This window comes from Periplaneta americana, chromosome 6 (genome assembly GCF_040183065.1).
Source record: "Periplaneta americana isolate PAMFEO1 chromosome 6, P.americana_PAMFEO1_priV1, whole genome shotgun sequence".
Lineage (NCBI taxonomy): Eukaryota > Metazoa > Arthropoda > Insecta > Blattodea > Blattidae > Periplaneta > Periplaneta americana.
Genome location: NC_091122.1, coordinates 67,513,496 through 67,525,279, shown reverse-complemented (window position 1 = coordinate 67,525,279; position 11,784 = coordinate 67,513,496).

Sequence of the window (11,784 nt, the reverse complement as noted above, 5' to 3'; positions counted from 1 at the left end):
GATTAATAATAATTAATACAGGAAATAATGAGAAATAATAATGAAATCTGAAATTAATATTTAGATCTTCCCATAATTAACGGATCAGTCACGAGTAACATTTTCGAATGTATAAATCTGTGAATCAATGCAGATGTTATAATAATTCAATACAAAAACAAAAAGTTTCCAGAATTATGGCCACCAGTGTAGTTCCTCGTACAAAAACGTAGTCGGAGATTGTACACAAAAATATGTGCTACGGTATTCATAAGATCTGTACAAAGTTTCATAACAATCCGTTGAAATGCAGAGAAGTTATTTTGTCCAGCTAGATCTGCGTTATTGCACACTGTGCTACGCCTTGATCTCTTTCCAACTCCTTCCTTGTTCGGCTTCATTTCTGAGTGTATTGGCACCAGGTGATTCTAGGTCTTCTTTTTCTTGTACTTTTGTTCCTTAGGGATTCCAGTCAAAACTTGCTTTGGTCACATTACCATCTTCTCTCCGTATTTTATTACATCCTGGAGCCTCGGCTGTCAAAAGAAGTCAACGTCCCTTCCAGATTCCATATATGCCACTGACGAATTTAGCCACAAGCTTTCGTTACTCCAGTTTAAAGCTGGATTCACAATGTGGGTACCCTGGTCAACACGCTAGTTAATAGCCGTAATAATTGAATATGAAAACCTAACTTAGAAGAATAATAAAATTGTAAGTGAAGGGAGAATTCTAATAAAATAATATTTATATTTAAAAACCGAACAATTAAAGTAAATATATAACTTGTAAACCTAATTACAGATCGATTATTTAGTCCTGACAGCTCAGCGACGCGAAAGAGGGGAAGTAATAGGAGTAGTGGGGAGAGTTCCGGACTAGAGATAAGGGCGAGCGGTCGGTAAAGGAATGCAGTACAGTTATCTGACTGTACTGGAAACAACGCTAAACCGCATGCATGTCATCTGATCGCTCTGACTGCAGGCGACAGACTAACCTGAACATCCCTTGGCGTAAATTAATGGACTCGCCTGACCCAGGCGCACATTGTCAGCTACTATCAGGGACTAAATAATCGTACTGTAAGTACATGTAAACTTAATTATTTACATGCGAATTTGACAGTTATACATATTAAAATAATTACACATCAACTTAATTACACATCAAGTTAATTAACTACACATCGGACTTAATGAGTTATATATAAACTTAATATTATTATATATCGAATTAATTAATAACACAACTAAATTAATTGTACATCAACTTAAATAACCGTACATCAACTTAATTACACATGTATTTAATTAATTACAATTAAACTTGATTAATTCCACATTAACTCAATTAAACATCAGCTCAATTAATTGCATTTCAACACAATTAACAACATCTCAATCATAAATCAACTTAATTACGCAACATTTTAATTATTTATAAATCAACTTAATTACACATCAACTAAATTATTCATTGAATTAATAAGATATCAACTTCATTAATTACACATCAATTTAATTTACTACACTTTGAATTAATTTCATATAAGCTTAATTACAATTTGTAGTAATTAATTAATTACATATCAACTTAATTACTTACTCATCGACTTAATTACATACCAAATTAATAATTATACATTCAATCAACGAATTACACATCGAATTGTTTAATTACATGTAAACCTAATTAATTTCATATCAACTTCATTGACTATATCAACTTAATTAATGACACATATTACAGGATTGTTTCCGATCTCTGATAACGAATTTGAATGACATCATGTGCGTCAGGAGTCACACGACAGTTGAACTGTGGCGCGAGGTGACAGACTAGCAGTGAGTGATCTCATAGTCAGAGTGCACGGCGACTCAAAACAGAAATTCCCAAGAAAATAGTCTTTTTGGGAGGGGTCATTACGACCCTTTCCAATGCCAGTACATTAAGTGAAAATAAAAGAAGCCTGCAATAAACGAGGTTTCGTTATTTCCAAGAAAGGCATCTTCTTGTACTTGAGATTGGTGAAGCTCGAATGGAATTAATTTGTATCATCTCGTGGGGTGCGGCAACTTGTGACGTGGGGTGGACTTGCTTGCTTTTTCCACTCTGGAATTAATCCCATCCGAGCTTTGCCAGTCTTATTAGGCACACACAAGATGCCTTTCTTGGAAATAACGAAACCTCGTTTATTGCAGGCTCCTATGATTTTCACGTAACTCTACTTGGCATCGGAAAGGGTTGTTATGTACCCATCCCAAAAAGACTCGATTTTCTTGGGCATTGCTACTGTGATACACCGTGCACTCTGATTATGAAATCACTCACTATTGGTCTGTCACCTCGCACCGCAATTCAGCTGTCGATGTGATTTCTGACGCACATAACGTCATTCAAATTCGTTATCAGAGATCGGAAACAACTCTGTAATTAACTGCAAATCGACTTAATTACATATCAGCCTAGTTAATTAAATATCAACTGAATTTGATTACACATTCTAATTAATATCAAATACGAGTAGATTAATTACATGCAAACATAATTAATTAGATCGCAACTAAATTAGCTAATTTATATGATATCTTAAATTACTAATTGTCAATTTACTTATCAAAGAACAGACCTCAAAGTCAATGAGGGTAACTCATTTCAATATTTTATTTTGTTGTATGTAATTATAAAAAATGTACCGACATTTGTTCTCTTTGTCTAGTTTTGATTTTAAATTCATAATCGCACTTACCATGAAAGATAACTTTCCAATTCGTGAATCGACACATTTTGAAACTTACATAGGTTATTCAAAGTGAGTACTTATAAACTGCAAATGAAAGAAAAACTCTTTCGAAATTTTCATTGAGGCCACCTAAAAGAAAAGAAATAGATCCTGAAGCTTCGGACTTCAAAAGAAGTCAAAGTCGCTTCCAGATCTCGTAAATATTCCATTGTAAAGTGTAATCTATATCGTAGATGGTGACCTGAATATTCATGAGGGCTGGTTACCCATTCTTGGAGCAGATTGCTGAACATGTAACTGTATCATAATATTATGCATATTGGTTTGCTCCTGTGGTCATCACATTCAGCAATTATTTTATCAATTTTACAATTCTTTCGCTGCCACCATCGACAATATGATCTTCGTCACAGTCTTCGTGATAGATTTTAAAGTTTAAAGTTAGTATGTCTTTCCATTGTTGTCGTTCATGACCCTTCACTTCTAATTATGCGACTGGTATTTGTTTTCTTATCTTTTATTTCGAATTATATTTCAGTTTAATTTATTACTGTCGATCATTCACACGAACTGCTAGTGTGTCATTCTCCATAAGATGGACATTAATTTGAAATTTACTGTGCAGTACGTGGTGATACTTCTCTATTAGCATGCCATCAATCATCGCTATTTTATAATCATAATTTCACGCCAATAGGAAACCAGATAAGTCGTGTCATAATATAATATTTCACAGAAGCGAATTGCATGAATTCGTACAGACTCCATCCCTGGAAGATGTGACAAACTCTTGAGTTTTGTATCCAATGCAATATTAATGAATTACTGTTGACAGTTTTTCTTTAGGTAAAAAGTTTAATTTCTTACACAAACTTCATTTAGTATGATAATTTATTGTACAAATCATTTGAACATTAATCAGAATCTGAAAAATTGTTTTTAACCACTGCTTCTATCCATAATGAAATGGTCTATTTAAATTCATTAATATGTCACATCAAGGGACGTGTATACGTCACCAAACATCGTAATGATGAAGGTCTATTTAATTGTTCTTAAAGCTAAACTGTAGGGCATGCGCCTCTTATATTTATGTGAAATCGAGCAATTTATTTATTTATTTATTTACTAATAAAATTGGTCTTGTCTGGTCTAGCCTTGTCTCGTCTAGTGTTGTCTTGCCTTGACTACAGGTATGTATATATTTATTACAATGTTAATAATCAACTAAGAATCTTAGAAAATGTATCATTATAGTCTGTTTTAATTCAGCATCTGTTGTCAAGTTCATATAGGAGTCCAATACATAGTAACTGCCTCTGATACATGGGAAAGGTGGCTTACACCTCAGACCATTTGAGGGGGGAATGTGGGGGTGGGTCTGTTGGGGTGGAATGGTACACGGATTTGGAAGGATGGTGGGACTGGTCGTTAGGGTGTTATTGGTTAGGTCAGTTCGGCGTATGTGGGGTCAGTGGGCTTGCAGCTCATCCCAGTGGCACACAATAGACCTCAGGTCACAGTGCACAGAGATGTTCCCCTCCCGCCCTCATAGAGAGAAAAAAAAACTGCCTCTGATTGAGGTTCTGGCTAATATGTACATCTCATTTAACAATATGTATCAGAGGAAGAACATTGTTTATATACATCTGAAGTCTGATTATTTTAACATATAACTAGTCAGCGACGTATGCAATGGAGGGAGAAAGGAACTGGACACACTACCCCATTATCTCCTGGCTTAGTTGCCTCATAAGTGATGCCTTATTGGTGTCACTTATGAGGCTCAAACCTGTCTTCGGACAGTTGACTAAACAACACAGTAATGAAAAAACAGAGAGTGAAAATCTTTTGTGTTAAAAGTGGTTAATTTGACTGTATTAATTAATTTGAACATTTTCTACAGTTCAACACTCAGATCATTCGGATCAAAGCAGAAAATACTACGTAAAATGTGAAATAATATATTAAAGAGCAAGACCATAAGAGCCTGTTATTATTCGGTTGAGAAGCTTTTATCATCCAGTCTGCTGTCAAAAAATCTGAAAGTTAGAATTTATAAAACAATTATATTACCGGTTGTTCTTTATGGTTGTAAAACTTGGACTCTCACGTTGAGAGAGGAACATAGGTTAAGGGTATTTGAGAATAAGGTTCTCAGGAAAATATTTGGGGCTAAGAGGGATGAAGTTACAGGAGAATGGAGAAAGTTACACAACACAGAACTGCATGCATTGTATTCTTCACCTGACATAATTAGGAACATTAAATCCAGACGTTTGAGATGGGCTGGGCATGTAGCACGTATGGGCGAATCCAGAAATGCATATAGAGTGTTAGTTGGGAGGCCGGAGGAAAAAAGACCTTTAGGGAGGTCGAGACGTAGATGGGAAGATAATATTAAAATGGATTTGAGGGAGGTGGGATATGATGATAGAGAATGGATTAATCTTGCTCAGGATAGGGACCAATGGCGGGCTTATGTGAGGGTGGCAATGAACCTCCGGGTTCCTTAAAAGCCAGTAAGTAAGTAAGACCATAAGAATCTATTACTACTGCGAAAGCAGAAACTGATAATCACAAATTTAATGTAAACTTGTTTCTCTCTACTTACATTATTTAACAGGTGTTCGTCTAGTATTGAAATATTAATTTCCTTCAGTTCTGTAGTTGAATTACTTACTTCCAATCACTCTTTGTCGTACAAGCGTATTTTTTCTAATATAGACGCTTGTATTGTCTATTTTGGATTTCATATTATATTCCATTAATTCTATTTAAATAATAATACAATTAATTGCTTGATAAAATTTGTTTCATTAGTTTTAAACTGTTTTATGATTAGTTTGTGTTACACTGGTTATGGATCTAAATTCCATGGTAATCTGAATAATGCAGGATATGGTCATTGTTTGAAACAATTCAGAGAAAGTGTAAGTATAAAAACGCATTCAATCTTGTAAAAGGAGAATGATAATAATTCAAGCAATAAAACAGTTAATTTACCGTACAGTATATAAAATAATAATATTAATATTGAACTGCCCCCCCGTTGAGGGTAGCCCTTACGGACTCAGTATATCCTCAAAAAAAAATTAATATACATAATTATGTAAACATAGATATTAAATTTTAAAGAAGGGAAACAAAGAAAAGGGCGTGAAAAATTACAATTGCTATTAACGTGGCACCATGTGATTAATTAGGATTTTTTTAACACAATTATCACAATGTCTTCCCTCAGAGATGTTGGCAGAGCAAACTGCCATCGAAATTCTTCGAAAAAAGCTGGTATAGTCCCTCGAGCACCTATGAGCAAGCTGAATACCTCAACGTGAATTAAGGCATATTTCAGCTTGAAATAGTTGACTGTAGGCTCATAGATCGACTTCTTCTCAAGGTGAACCTCGGCTGACTGATGACATTCTACTTCAAAATATATCGTGGAGTCCACAATGATGCCCTATTTAGTGTCAGTTTAAATTAATTTCACAGTTATTTATGAATAGGTTCACTCTGGCATTACATTGGCCCTGTCTGTGGCTCACCTCTCGCGTTTTAGTCTTCCACCCAGGTGACCTGGGTTTGATGCACTGCCAGGTAGTGTTGTAATTTATGATGAACAAAGCACACGTTGCAAAGTGTTTTGTTGTTCTTCTCTTTTTCTCTACAATTCATCGATACTCTCCACCTTTCATTCATTTCACTTATTATCTACAACAGTAAAAATGGACTGGGTGAAGTCTTCGGAGGTAGCACTGGTTTCTTATGCTGATAAGGGAAGAGCTTGGGGCTCCGTGCCATGGGCTCATTAGACTACTCGTCTGCAGATGAGACCTGGCACTATAAGGACTGAAGCAGGGTGACACACCTCTCAGCATCGGATTCACGAACGCCACCCTAACCACCTTTTGCACTTCGATCTACTCTAATCGCATATATATTGTATACAGTAAAACCTGTATTAAACGACCACTGCTGGTTCCATGAAAAACTGGTCTTTCAGAGGGGTGATCTCTCAATGGGAGGAGTTATTTTACACAAATAATGGGTTAAAACGTTTCTATGTTAATCAAAAACGTGGAAAATATTGCTAATAATAAAAGCTTGAAATCAGAACTTTATTTCTTATTTTACGTTATTTTTTCAATTTTCTCTTTAATTCACCTTCACAAAATCATAAATTGAACTCTGCTTAAATTTTTTACATTTCCTTCTTACAATCTCATTTTCAAAACTATTCTTTAATATGTTAAGAAGTTCATTTATATGTTCTCGATTCATACAGTCTTTCAATGGTGTCGATAAGTTGAATTAACTCAATATTACATAACGCTTGTTCTAGTCACATTTTTTCAGATTGAAATTCTCTCTTGATTTCATCCTTGTCACCAGATTTTTCTAATATTTTTATTTATTTATTTAACCTGGTAGAGATAAGGCCATCCTCTTTCCCTCTACCAGGGGATTACAACTACAATATTAAGAATACAATTACAAATTATAATTACAATTAATATTAAATTTACAGATACAATAAAAATCAAAGTACTAAAAGATTAACTGATTAATAAAAGCTAGACAGTTTATTGTAAAAGTTAAGCAGAGAGAAGCATTTCTTTTATTGATTAAGTACAAATTAAACCTACTCTATGCAGTAAGAAAATGCTTAATAAGCTTGCTTTTGAACGCTACTACATTCCGACAGTCTCTGATGTCACTGGGTAGAGTATTCCACAAGCGCGAGAGCGAGATTGTGTATGATGATGAATACGATGATGTCTTATGTGTTGGTATGGCTAGTATGTGGCTATTTTGCGTGCGTGTGAAGAGATTATGATATGATGACAGGTAACTGAAACGGGAGGCAAGGTAGATAGGTGTAGAAGTGTGAAGGACTTGGAAAAGGAGAACAAGAGAATGAAAATTTCTACGTTCATTAAGCCGTAGCAAGTTTAGAGTTTAGAAGGATGGGGTAATAGGTAGCAGGAAGAAAAAATAAATTATTGCACTGTAATTAACAAGTAACGATTTGATTTTTAATGTGCAAAACGAAAAGTAAAACCGTCATACGGCATGAGAAATCTTACCTTCCAAGAAATAATTCTTTTTCATACCTCAGAGGCCATTTGCAAGTGGTCATTGTACCTTTTTCGTAGTAATCCCCAACATTCCTTAAGGGATTAAGGACAGATGGGCATTCAACGTGGATATGGTATTACTTAACAACGTTGCCAAACATCATTTTAACTTCTAGTACTGTACGAATTTTTTGGAATTTATTTATGCTACAGTAATGTAATAAAATACTAAATTGTAAATTTTTAAAATACAGTATAGTCTTTTAAGAAGGGTAAAATTAAGGAAATGCCTATTCAATTACTGGTCGGTGTCAGTGTCTGGGAGAGAGGTGGTCTCTTAAAAGGGGTGTGATTTACACTGGTTTTATGGATTTTTAATTCGGTTCTTTAAAAAATCGGTCTTTAGGAGGAGTGGTCTTTCAATAGGAGTGGTCTTTCAGACAGGTTTTACTGTTCGAGGTTCGTTTGAACATTTCTCAACATAATTCCCCCTGAGATTCATACACTTGGTCCACTGCACAGTGGGACGGATTGCGATTCTAGCTGGAACAAAATCTAATATTGATAAATTCATTTCGAATCGTTGAAAATAGCAAAATGAAGGTAAATTATTATGACATTTGATGAAATATTTGTATGAGAATTATTATTTTAGTATAGAATGCCTATTTATTAAAAAAGAATCGTACAGTAATGGAAATTGCATACAACTAATGCAAATAAAAAAATTAAAGTAAATAGAAATTATTTTACAGACTACTATGAAGAGAAAAGTAATATTTATGTAGTAAATTTTATGACTCACGTTTAGAAATCTGAAGTGTCCAGAAGTGTCGGATCCGCTAGCTCTACTGTCGTCCTCATCTTGAGGTTGCAGTTGACCAATGCTGTTATTGGCACTCGTAGCTGGTACTTGTAGTAGTTTAATTACCTCAAATTACATTTTTGATTTTCTTGTATTTGGATGTCGATTGATCTGGGATATGTTGGGATCAGAAGATACTAACAACATGTGTAGGACATCTAAGTTTCTCTCACGAGGACACTTCCTAGCGTGGTCTAACCTGTACTTTTGTAAATGTTTGTGTCTTGCCTCTTGAGCATCTTTAGATAACATCCAATAGGAAGTATCGCAGTTTCTGCAATTTTTCCTACATGTATAAGTATTTTATGCACGCTAGCTGGCATGCAGTACCATGGATATATCTATTGTACATAAATGGGCTGTATCATTGGTGTACTTCTCAAACGCCTCAATATACTGTATACCAGTATTGAATATCCACATGAAATGGTGCATAAAATTACAGAAAATTTGCGAATGAGGTCTTACTAATGCCCGTAATATTGGCTGTAATTTGTGGGTTTTCAAAAAAACCAACGTGCTATATTGCCATCATTTGATTCCCAGGGCCACCAGATTTCGGTTTGTCAATAAGAAGACCCAATTGAGAGAGAAATCTAGAAATAAGCCCCTGTTTTCTAGCTTCAAAAATATCTTTGTTGTTGCCTTTGACCTGCCAAGAACAATGATTTTTAGAAAATAATCCTTTTTACGGTGACACTGCATCCAACGTCTGTTAAAATTACTTCGAATATTTTTCAAAATATTATGAATGCACTTCTCACTATTAGAATCACATGTTTCAACACATAATTTGTTCAAAACATATCTATATAGTTCATCCAAGTCACCACTTTTATTGGCAAGTATTGGAAATAGATCACGGCGTGAAATCACCGGCAGCTGTTCCGAGTATGAAAAAAATTAACCACATGCAGAGCGGTCAGTAGGAGCAAATGAAACTAGGTTAGTCTTAAAGTGCACACTTAAACCTACATTCTGACATAAAAATAAATGTGACTCTGTGTGACTCTCCTATTATAAGTCAACGTTTACTTTGAGAAATAGTTTTAAAAAATCGCATTTCCCGCCGTTAAGTTAACATGCAGTTTCTAAAAATTCAAAGTTATTATGAACATAAAATTTATATAATAATTATGTACCAACCTTGATCTTCATTTTCCAGTTCAGAATCACAAAATGTTTCACTCCCAGATCACAGAAAACAAGCTTGCTTCTTACACTATTTCAGCATGGCTGAGCAATAAAACTGGTTACAGAGGGGAATCCTCGTCAGCATCATTGTGTGACGTCCGTATGTTTAGTGTCAAAGCTTATTTCTCATAGATAACCATTCTGTGATTCATTAGGAACAACTTGAGATAGGACACGCATAAAAATGAGAACATGTGAAAATTGATTTTGTTCCGGCTAGAATCGAGAGAAAAATGCTGACAAAATATAAATAATTGATTGAATGGCGATCTTACTCATGTTAATTGTGTAAGCATGTGCGGCTTACAGCTGTTTCGGTGCTTCTTCACACCATCCTCAGAGCCTACTAGATCTCGGCGTCATCTCGAACTTAGCTGCCTGTTGTGTGGGTGCGTTCGATTTTGAAAAGTGTTGAAATGTGGTGTCAAATAGTGTGTGTGTTCTGAAATTGATCTGTGTGTTGAGAATTTGATCAGGGTGTGTTTTAGTGTGTCTGTATATTTCATATTGTTCTAGTGTGTTGAGTTTTTGGTTTTTGGGTTGTATGTGTAGGATTTCCATGTCTGTATTTATGTTACAGTATTGTATGTGTGGTTAGCATTAGTTATGTGTTCGGCATATGTAGATGTATTGTGTCCTGGTTATTGCTTTAATATGTTCTTTGTCTCGAGTTTGGAATGATCTGCCTGTCTGTCCAATGTAGAAACTGTCGCAACTATTGCATGTGAGTTTGTATACGCCTGTGCGGTTGTATTTATTTGTTTGTGTTGTTTGTGTGTTGAGATGTCTGTGTAGTGTGTTTTCTGTTCTGTATGCTATGTTGTATTTCTGTTTTCTGAATGAGGATGTGATCTTGTGTGTGTTTTTGTTTTCGTATGTTAGTGTGATGTATTTCTTGTGTTTTTGTGTTTGTGTTGTGTTTTGTGTGTTTTTGTGTTTGGTGAGCTTTTGTTAAAGTTTTTATTCAAGTGTTAAAAGTAGTGTACGAAAGATTCAACATGGCTGACAAAATAATATGATTTTTGAGACTCTGTAGAATTAAGTTCAAAATGTCATATTAACTGTATGTCAGTCCTTCATGTTGTCTCAGATTTGAGCAGGAAAATTTGCTACATTTTGGTATTATTCATTTTAAATTTATTAAACAGTCCGTGTGACCAAATTAAAGAGCTTGAAACTACATTTCATCTTGAATTTCGAAATAGTTTTTAAAGGACGGATACCAACAATAAACGTAGAATAACCTACATCAGTGCTTTCCACACTTTTTTATATGGCGACACCCTAACAAACTATACAAATTTAGTGCGTCATCTTATCTCTCACATGAAAGTATTCCACACATTAATAGGCTACTTATACACCCTTTATAAAATGAATAAGATAAACATACATATTTCCAGTATTGATAATATATTATATGAGACGAAAGAAACATTTACATAGAGTTCTATGATGAGGAAAACAATCACACTTATTTTCACCATTGGTTTTAATTTTTTTGTGGCTCACATGTGCTTGGCTAATCTTACAAATGTATTTTATGTTTGGAAAAATATGAGATAAATTCACTCGTATTTCTACATCCAGCATTTTTAAACTGCCACGTTTCACTGTTTTGATATTAGTCCTCACAGAAAATCCTGCTTCACAATAATATGTGGTTGAAAGCTGCAACAAAACCACAAAAGCCCATTTAGCAAGATACGGAAAATCTTCATGTGAAGTCCAGAATCTGTCCAAATCATCTCTTTGGTGTTTTAATTTCAAATTCCTATCATTTTTAATCTCTGCCAATTCTTCTTCTTCTTCTTCTTCTTCTTCTTCTTCTTCTTCTGCTAAGGGAAGTCCACTAACTTCAGACGACAAAAATGGATTTCTTATTCAGTCATAAGCATTTGTGTTCAGATCTAGGAAGTAAT